The following is a 7,781-nucleotide window of genomic DNA, read 5'->3' on the forward strand; positions in this document are numbered from 1 at the left end:
AGTAAATAAGAATTAAGAAGTAACTAAAATATTTTAGTAAATACGAAATTTTAACTTTATGTTTAACACTATTTAATATTATGAAACCATAATTATACATAATATTATAGAACATAATTAATAATAAACTGAAGTAAAAAAATACTAAAAGTGATTTGGGCTCGTCCGGGATTTGAACCCGGGACCTCTCGCACCCTAAGCGAAAATCATACCCCTAGACCAACGAGCCAGTTGACGGCGTCAGCGAAATACACGATTTGTATTAGATGCGTCACGTCTTACGTTTGTGAAAGGTAAACAATCACGCATGACGTCATGCGTCAACGCACTAATCTCAGTTATCTCTTTATTTCTAACTTTATAGAATTTAACGTTCTTCTATTAGGACTTTATTCCTACAAACACTTATAACTTTTTCTAAATTTTTCATCATCATCATCATCATCAGAAGTCAGTTGAAGAAATTTTGAACAGTAGATGTTCAAAATTTGGCCAATGGCCATCTTGATCATAATCAACCCGCGAGGGCCACAGCACAGTGTATATTTTATTTTTCCAAAAAGTCAACTTTTGAAATCGCTAAGACTTCAAATCTTTTTTTTATAGTAAGCAGTATCAAATACTCAAGAGTCAAGTTATAATAGGTTAATAAAAAATCCAGTTTTAGGCTAAGCACTTCTCGACGCCAGCGTACCCATTGACTGATTGCATCAATTTATCAATTGCGCTGTCTTTTTGTGACTTTAAAAATCCATTAAATTTAATTTATTATCAATAACACCACAAAAAACCAGATTAATTAATAGATCAGCTGGCTTTAATCTCGGTTAGCTTCGGGCGAAAAACTATACAGTATGGACAAGAGTAAAAAATCAATTTGTACTGAGTACATTTTAATTTTATATTGTTGCTACAAGGATAATAAATCATTCACTTAATTTTATTGATTATATTTATTTTAAAGCGGTAAGTTGGTAACTTTGCTTCGAATGTAAAAAAAATTTGGCTGTATCTAATACATATTTGTTTTTTTTTTTGCAAAAACTTTTCACGAGAAGAGAAAATGTCATGCCAAAATGAAACCAATTTTAATATTTTTTCCATTTTTGTATCAAAATCTTAATGCGGTTCACAGACTACATCTACTTACCAAGTTTCAATAGCTCTTATAGTTTCGGAATAAAGTGGCTGTGACATACTGACGGACAGACTGCAGATAGATATGATGAATCTATAAGGGTTCCGGTTTTTGCCATTTTTTTTATGAAAAAATTAAGTGTCCATGGGCGAAGGAAGTGTCTTTCCATCATGGACCCGTTTCCTCGTTTGCCCCCTGCAAACGAGGAAACGGGTCACATGATGGAAAGACACTTCCTTCGCCCATGGACACTCGCAGCATCGGAAGAGCTGCAGGTGCGTTGCCGGCCTTTAAGGAAGGAATAAGGTAGTAGGGGAGGGTAGGGTCAGGAAGGGAAGGGAATAGGGGAGGGTAGGGAAGGGAATAGGGTAGGGGATTGGGCTACGGAATCCTAAAAATTAGCCCATGTCTTTCTCAGTAGTCAAATCCTATGCTTTACAATGTAAGTAATGACATTGAGTTCTAATAAAAATATATATCCACAGTCGAACATAATATAACCTCCTCATTTTTTTTGGAAGTCGGTTAAAAAGAATAAATAGGTACCTACATCTGTCTGATCATTAAATCCCTTATAATGAACACAGACTATGCAATTTTTAATATTTTTTCTCCGTAATAGACCAAAACTGTGTTATTACTGAGTCTTTAAGAATCTGTTTCTATTTTTGTTCTTGTATTTCTGTAATTGTGTTGCCATTTTTGTATTTACAAATTATATTGTTTTTTTTACATACGACAAGTTAGTAGTGCACGCTTTATATAACGAGTGTAGAAAATGAACGTTATTTAACTTCAAAAACTAAAATAAAATTTGAAATAATAAATCAAGTTATGGTTAAAAACAATAAGAATTATTATAAACATTCGTTTATTTTATTAATGTTCATTTTATTTATAATAATTATTCTCCATTTCTGCATTCTATAGCAAATGATATGAAAAACAAATGCCAATTTTATCATTAAATATTTTAAATCACGTAAAAACTACTAATATCAAATGGTTTCTTTTTTACTTTGATTTTTCGCAATAGTATTAGAAATATTTATTTACGAATATGACGCTCTAAGCCCTGTGATTTATAATGCTTATTGATTTTACTACATCACCTACACACGAAACACTAACGAAGTACCTAACAGCAAACAAAGCAGACTATAGCTAAGCGAATGCACTATCTGCCATGAAAAATGACTATGTACAGTCGCGTCCACACGTAATACGTTACAATTACACCTGCAGTAATAAGCGGCTGTGACTTCGCCTTAACATTGCTCGCGTGTACTGTGTCATTAATATACCTCCCCTTAACACTACTCACTAGGGAGAATCATCAGCATCTTAAGATAATTTGGGATAGTAAAAAGTTGATGTTATGGCTAAGTACCAACGTTATCCAAGTTGGGACTTACCCCATAAGTAAATAAAAAAACTTCATACTTTTTTCATCACAGAATTGAAATTTTGTGGGCAAAATTTTAATTAGTATCCGGATTAATCCAATTCGAAATTATATCATATAATTTAATCTAATAAAAGCAACAAATCTTAGGTCCATTACTAGTAACTTAATACCTTAATATTAGGTACTAAATACAAAAAATATAAGCAAAAACCGCGCGCTTACTTTTTAATCTTTGTCAAATTAGCTGTCTCCAAAAGAATAATTACAACATCCAAAAATAAACTCTGATACAATGTATGCAACGCTAATACAATATAAATTATTGAAATTTATTGTCGCTAAACAGCCATATTAAGTTACGAAAAAAAACTTGATTGATTGCAATATTACGGTGCATTCTGTTATGTTTATGACTTGATGGAGTAAAGTTACCTAGTTATGGCCACGTCAGGCCACGTATAACAAAAAAAAAAATGTAATAAAAAAGGATGTATCAAAAAAAGTTACTTCTAGAAACCTTATCACACCTAAGTTGCAGAAACACGCCGTTGTACCCAACTGGGTACGGGGGGTGTAAAGGGGAGGATTTTTTTTATTTTTCGTTTATTTAACATATAAACTGCAGATAAATGCAAGTTTTGTTAAAAAAAATACTATTAGTTTCATTTTGGCGGTTAATGGGTTAAGATCATTCGGTAAAAATAGAAGGGGAAGGCGCAGGGTTAGGCACAGACCTCAGCGGTTTGGGCGTGAAGAGGTAACAGACAGACAGACAGACACACTTTGCATTTATAGTATTAGTAAGTAAATATATAAGTAATTTATTTCAGTGAGCAATCTTAACCTGTGCTAGGCCTTTAATTTTGTTGGTTATTATTGTACGGTGTGCTGTTAAGTGTTAAACATACTTAATAAGGCACTGTGTAAATTTATGAGTTTTCCTACTCAATAAATTAATTTATCTGAAAGTCAAAACATCGACTTAATAATATTAATGAATGAAACATAAGATATTTTGAGAGAATGTTAATTTTTAACGTATCTGTATTATTTTTCATATTCACAACTTTCTTGTTTTTAACTGTGAGTTACAAATCAGTATAATTATTATAATAAACAACAGTCTTCCACAGTGCGTTTCTCGCGTAACTTTCTGCCGCGCACTGTAAAACCCTGGAACGAACTGTCACCAGCAGTATTTCCGGACCTATACGACCTGCAAACCTCCAAGGGAACGTATTCCCTCTTAAAAGGCCGACAACGCACCTGCAGCTCTTCTGATGTTGCGAGTGTCCATGGGCGACGGTAGTTGCTTTCCATCAGGTGATCGTTTGATCGTTTGCCCCTTTATTTCATAAAAAAAAAGAACTATAAAGTTACGGGTTTATATAAAACAGTAAAACAATTGCGAAGTTTCTCAAAAATGATAAATTTTTCGACATCGAAAAAAAACGAGCAAAACTTGAAATTTTACAAAAACTCGAAACAGGAATCAATCAAAATAATATGATATTAATTTAATGTAAATTAGTCTTATTATTAAAAATATTAATATGTACTTAGTAAAAGAAACCTAAGGCGTGTCGGTCTAAACTAGATTAAGCTATGATTAATTCCTCAATATAAACAATTTAAAAAAAGTGATAAATAATTATACGGACAAAAAGCTCTACACTTCTGAAATTCGTATTAAAAAAACACTAAACATTAAGCAGTAACTTAAGTAGGCGTGCGTAGGCGAACCGCCAACCAGGTGTTATAAGTAATACAATTAATTTGTTCCAAAACTTAATAAGATACAAATAATAGCTTGATTACAACTGGTTGCCTTTATTAAACGACATTCTACAAATATTTGAGGTTTATCAAAAGATTGCTGACTATAGTTAAGCATCTTATCGAAAGTAACATCATAAAATTTTATTAGACGAAGTTTTATAAGTATTTGTTATTCACTATCATCGTTAGAGTCGATACCATAAAAATAATTGCCATAGATAAATAAATTAACATTTTATTAATTATTGACATGGTCAGTCGAATTTAGTAAGAAAATAAAGAAATTAATAATAAAGAACTATCCTACAAGAACTCTACGTTTTGGAGCAATATGTGTAGATAATAATTATTTTTATTCCATAACCCTAAATATTTTTAGTTTTCCTACCATGCACTGAGTAATTATAATTATTTTGAAAAAAAATATATACTTAATTATATATATTTTTTTCAAAATTTTTTAAGTTTCGCGTGAAAAATAAACAAACAAACTGTCGCTATTATAAAACCTTTACGATAAATGTATTAATGTCATACGTACCTAGGTATGTCTTAAAAAATAATTGTTTTTTTGTCACTGAGTTATAAGTACTTTTTTGTACGTTAGTCGTAAAGCTAATCATGTATGCTAGGCTACGTTAAACTTAACTCCTAATAAATCCTCCAAAAATATCATCTAATCCAAACCGCAATTAATATTACTATTTGACCGAGCTTTGCTCGGTATTCGTGGAAACACGAATAAAATGACATTTTCTAAAAAATATTCTAGATCGATTTATCGCCCCCGAAACCCCCTATATACTAAATTTCATGAAAATCGTTAGAGCCGATTCCGAGATTCCAATTATATATATACAAGAATTGCTCGTTTAAAGATATAAGATAAGATTAGTAAACTGAACGCCAATTTTTCCTAATTTGGCGCGCTTTTAGCCGCTACTTTTTACGATTGACACATGACAGATCTTTACGCGCCACAACGCGTAAACTAAAACACACGTCATTTACTGCACCAATTAAGGGTGACTTAAAAAGCGGTCGCAAAAAATGTGGTTCGATATCTGAAGTAAACCAAAAAAGCAATATCATTAAGTACACAAAATATGTTTTCCACTTACAACGTCGCGCGTCGGTTATAATATTGTATTTATTCTGACACACCTGCTCCGTTTTCCCACGCCGCGCTCGGATATCTTCGGCCGTCTTCGGCTACCTTCGTGTGCCGTCGCTATTAGCGCTTTTTGTAGCATTAGAACTTTTTACGTCGCTTTTTCAGTTGCGTTTATATGAAAAATTCCGTCCCGTAAATAGATTATGAAGATTGAAAATTTTACAATTTTTAAGTGCTGTTTTTGTAAGTTAGCTTAAAAAAAGTTTAGGACGTTTCTAACAACTTTGCATGTCGGTACTTATCTATATAATTATATATTTTTATCAAATTAGTAAAAGCTTAGAAGTGTTTTTAGATGCATTAAATCAGAGGCATAATATCATAGGTTAAAATAAGGGTAGCTTCATAAGAACCTATAAGAGAGTACGCACAGATTGTCTCTACATCCAAGTACAGATTGCAACATTTTACAAACATAATAATCTACAATTTTCCTTGTAATTAAACCGTACTATTATTGTATTCTTATCCCGTTTAATCAGTTTAAAAATATCGTATATTAACCAGTTTATAAAGTGCCATAAAAACGGGCCCGTTATAAAAGATGCATCGTACGCACGACGGGAATAGTAAAGATAAAAATAAAGATAATTGATACGTTGTGTTTACAATATATTAGTAGGCCAAATAAGTGGCTGGACACTTGCAGTACCGTTGCCGGTACCGCTCCGTACAGTCAACACACAAATTAATAATTATTTATCTTATATCTTTGAACGAGCAATTCTTGTATATATATACCCCCTTACTAATAAACGTTGTATAAGCTTTGAATAGTTATACAGTGTTTTGTTCCTGTCACACAAGTGACATTTTTAATTGGATTGAACAAGACAAAACACTGTATAACTATTCAAAGCTTATACAGCGTTTATTAGTAAGGGGGATAATGTATATAAATGTTTATATGTATATAATTGGAATCTCGGAATCGGCTTCTACGATTTTTATGGAATTTAGTATATAGGGGGTATCGGGGGCGATAAATCGATCTAGCTATAGGAATAATTTTTAGAAAATGTGATTTTATGTATGTTTTATCGAATACCGAGCAAAGCTCGGTCAAATAGCTAATTTTATCATAAAACATGCAAAATGCAGCAAGATGTACTTTCCAATAGTATGTGTTTATGTAATAAAACCTCTTGACTTTTGAGTGTGTATTAGGAAAATAGTACCTACTGAAATTAGTGAAGGATGCTTTGAGTCCCGAATTTTGTATAATAACATTCTATGTCCTTAACATAAATATTATGGTGTTATTTATTACACAAGATTAGACTGTTTCCATCGATATTCAAACTTCTGCGTCGAAATTGCAGTTAGCAACTAGAAGCACTTAAAAGGGATAATTAAACGAAGCTACTTAAATTTAAGTTGGATGTCAACTTTTATAGAAGCTCAAAAACTTTGAACAATTTGTCTAGGTAAAAATAACAGTTTTTCCACATTTTTCTGCATAAACTTAATTTTTTATCGAAATGCAATATAAAATAAATTGCATTTATTTTCTTGTCTGTCTGTACTTATTGCAAAACAGGTAAGGCAGGCCCTAACCTTGAGAATAAATTTTTCGCTTAAATAGATGCTTGCTTTAACTGAAAACTTTATGTTATTGTCAATAATCATTTATTTATGTCCTTATTATTATAAATAAAAAATGCAATTACTCTCAGAAACGTGGCTTATTTAAATAATTACTATTTTGTAGATACTTTTATCTGGATAATAAGTATTGAAAGATCTTTCGTTTATTGCCCGAAGGGAACTTTTAATTGTGATATAAAATATATAGCTTTTAAAAAAGTTTAAACTGTAGGAAGAGCAAACCATCTTTGGCAGTCATCCTATTACTGCAGGTACCTTAGATTTCAGTTTGAATAACTATGGTGTATGAAAGCTTATCTTATAATCTTTATCTAGTTCATAATAATCATAATAATATGATTATTATGAACAAGGTAAATAAAATACGCTTTTCGTAAAATGTTATTTTTATTTTACCAAAACTGTAAGTATTTTCTACTCCAATTTTCTTCATTTTATAAATATAAGTACCGTACCTAACAAAAAATTTCATAAGTTTTCCTCACAAAATATGGTTAAGTATTACGAAAGAAAGATGGCGCGAAAGATTTAGTTACATAATGTGGTACAGTATACTGATTCTGTAAGACACCTATTAAATCTGGCCAAGTTCAGGCTAACAGTTCACATATCACGTTACAAAATGCAAGGTGTAAAAAACTCAAGATTACCATCAAAATGGGTTGCACAAAAAA

General features: G+C 31.5%; 1 non-coding gene across 1 annotated transcript; it reads right to left on the reverse strand.

The window, feature by feature from the left end:
* Positions 1–157: 157 nt before the first annotated feature.
* On the reverse strand, positions 158–229 carry Trnap-agg. The gene has a single exon. It is a non-coding gene; the product is annotated as a tRNA-Pro (tRNA).
* Positions 230–7,781: the final 7,552 nt, after the last annotated feature.

Source organism: Aricia agestis, chromosome 17, assembly GCF_905147365.1.
Source record: "Aricia agestis chromosome 17, ilAriAges1.1, whole genome shotgun sequence".
Taxonomy (NCBI): Eukaryota; Metazoa; Arthropoda; class Insecta; order Lepidoptera; family Lycaenidae; genus Aricia; species Aricia agestis.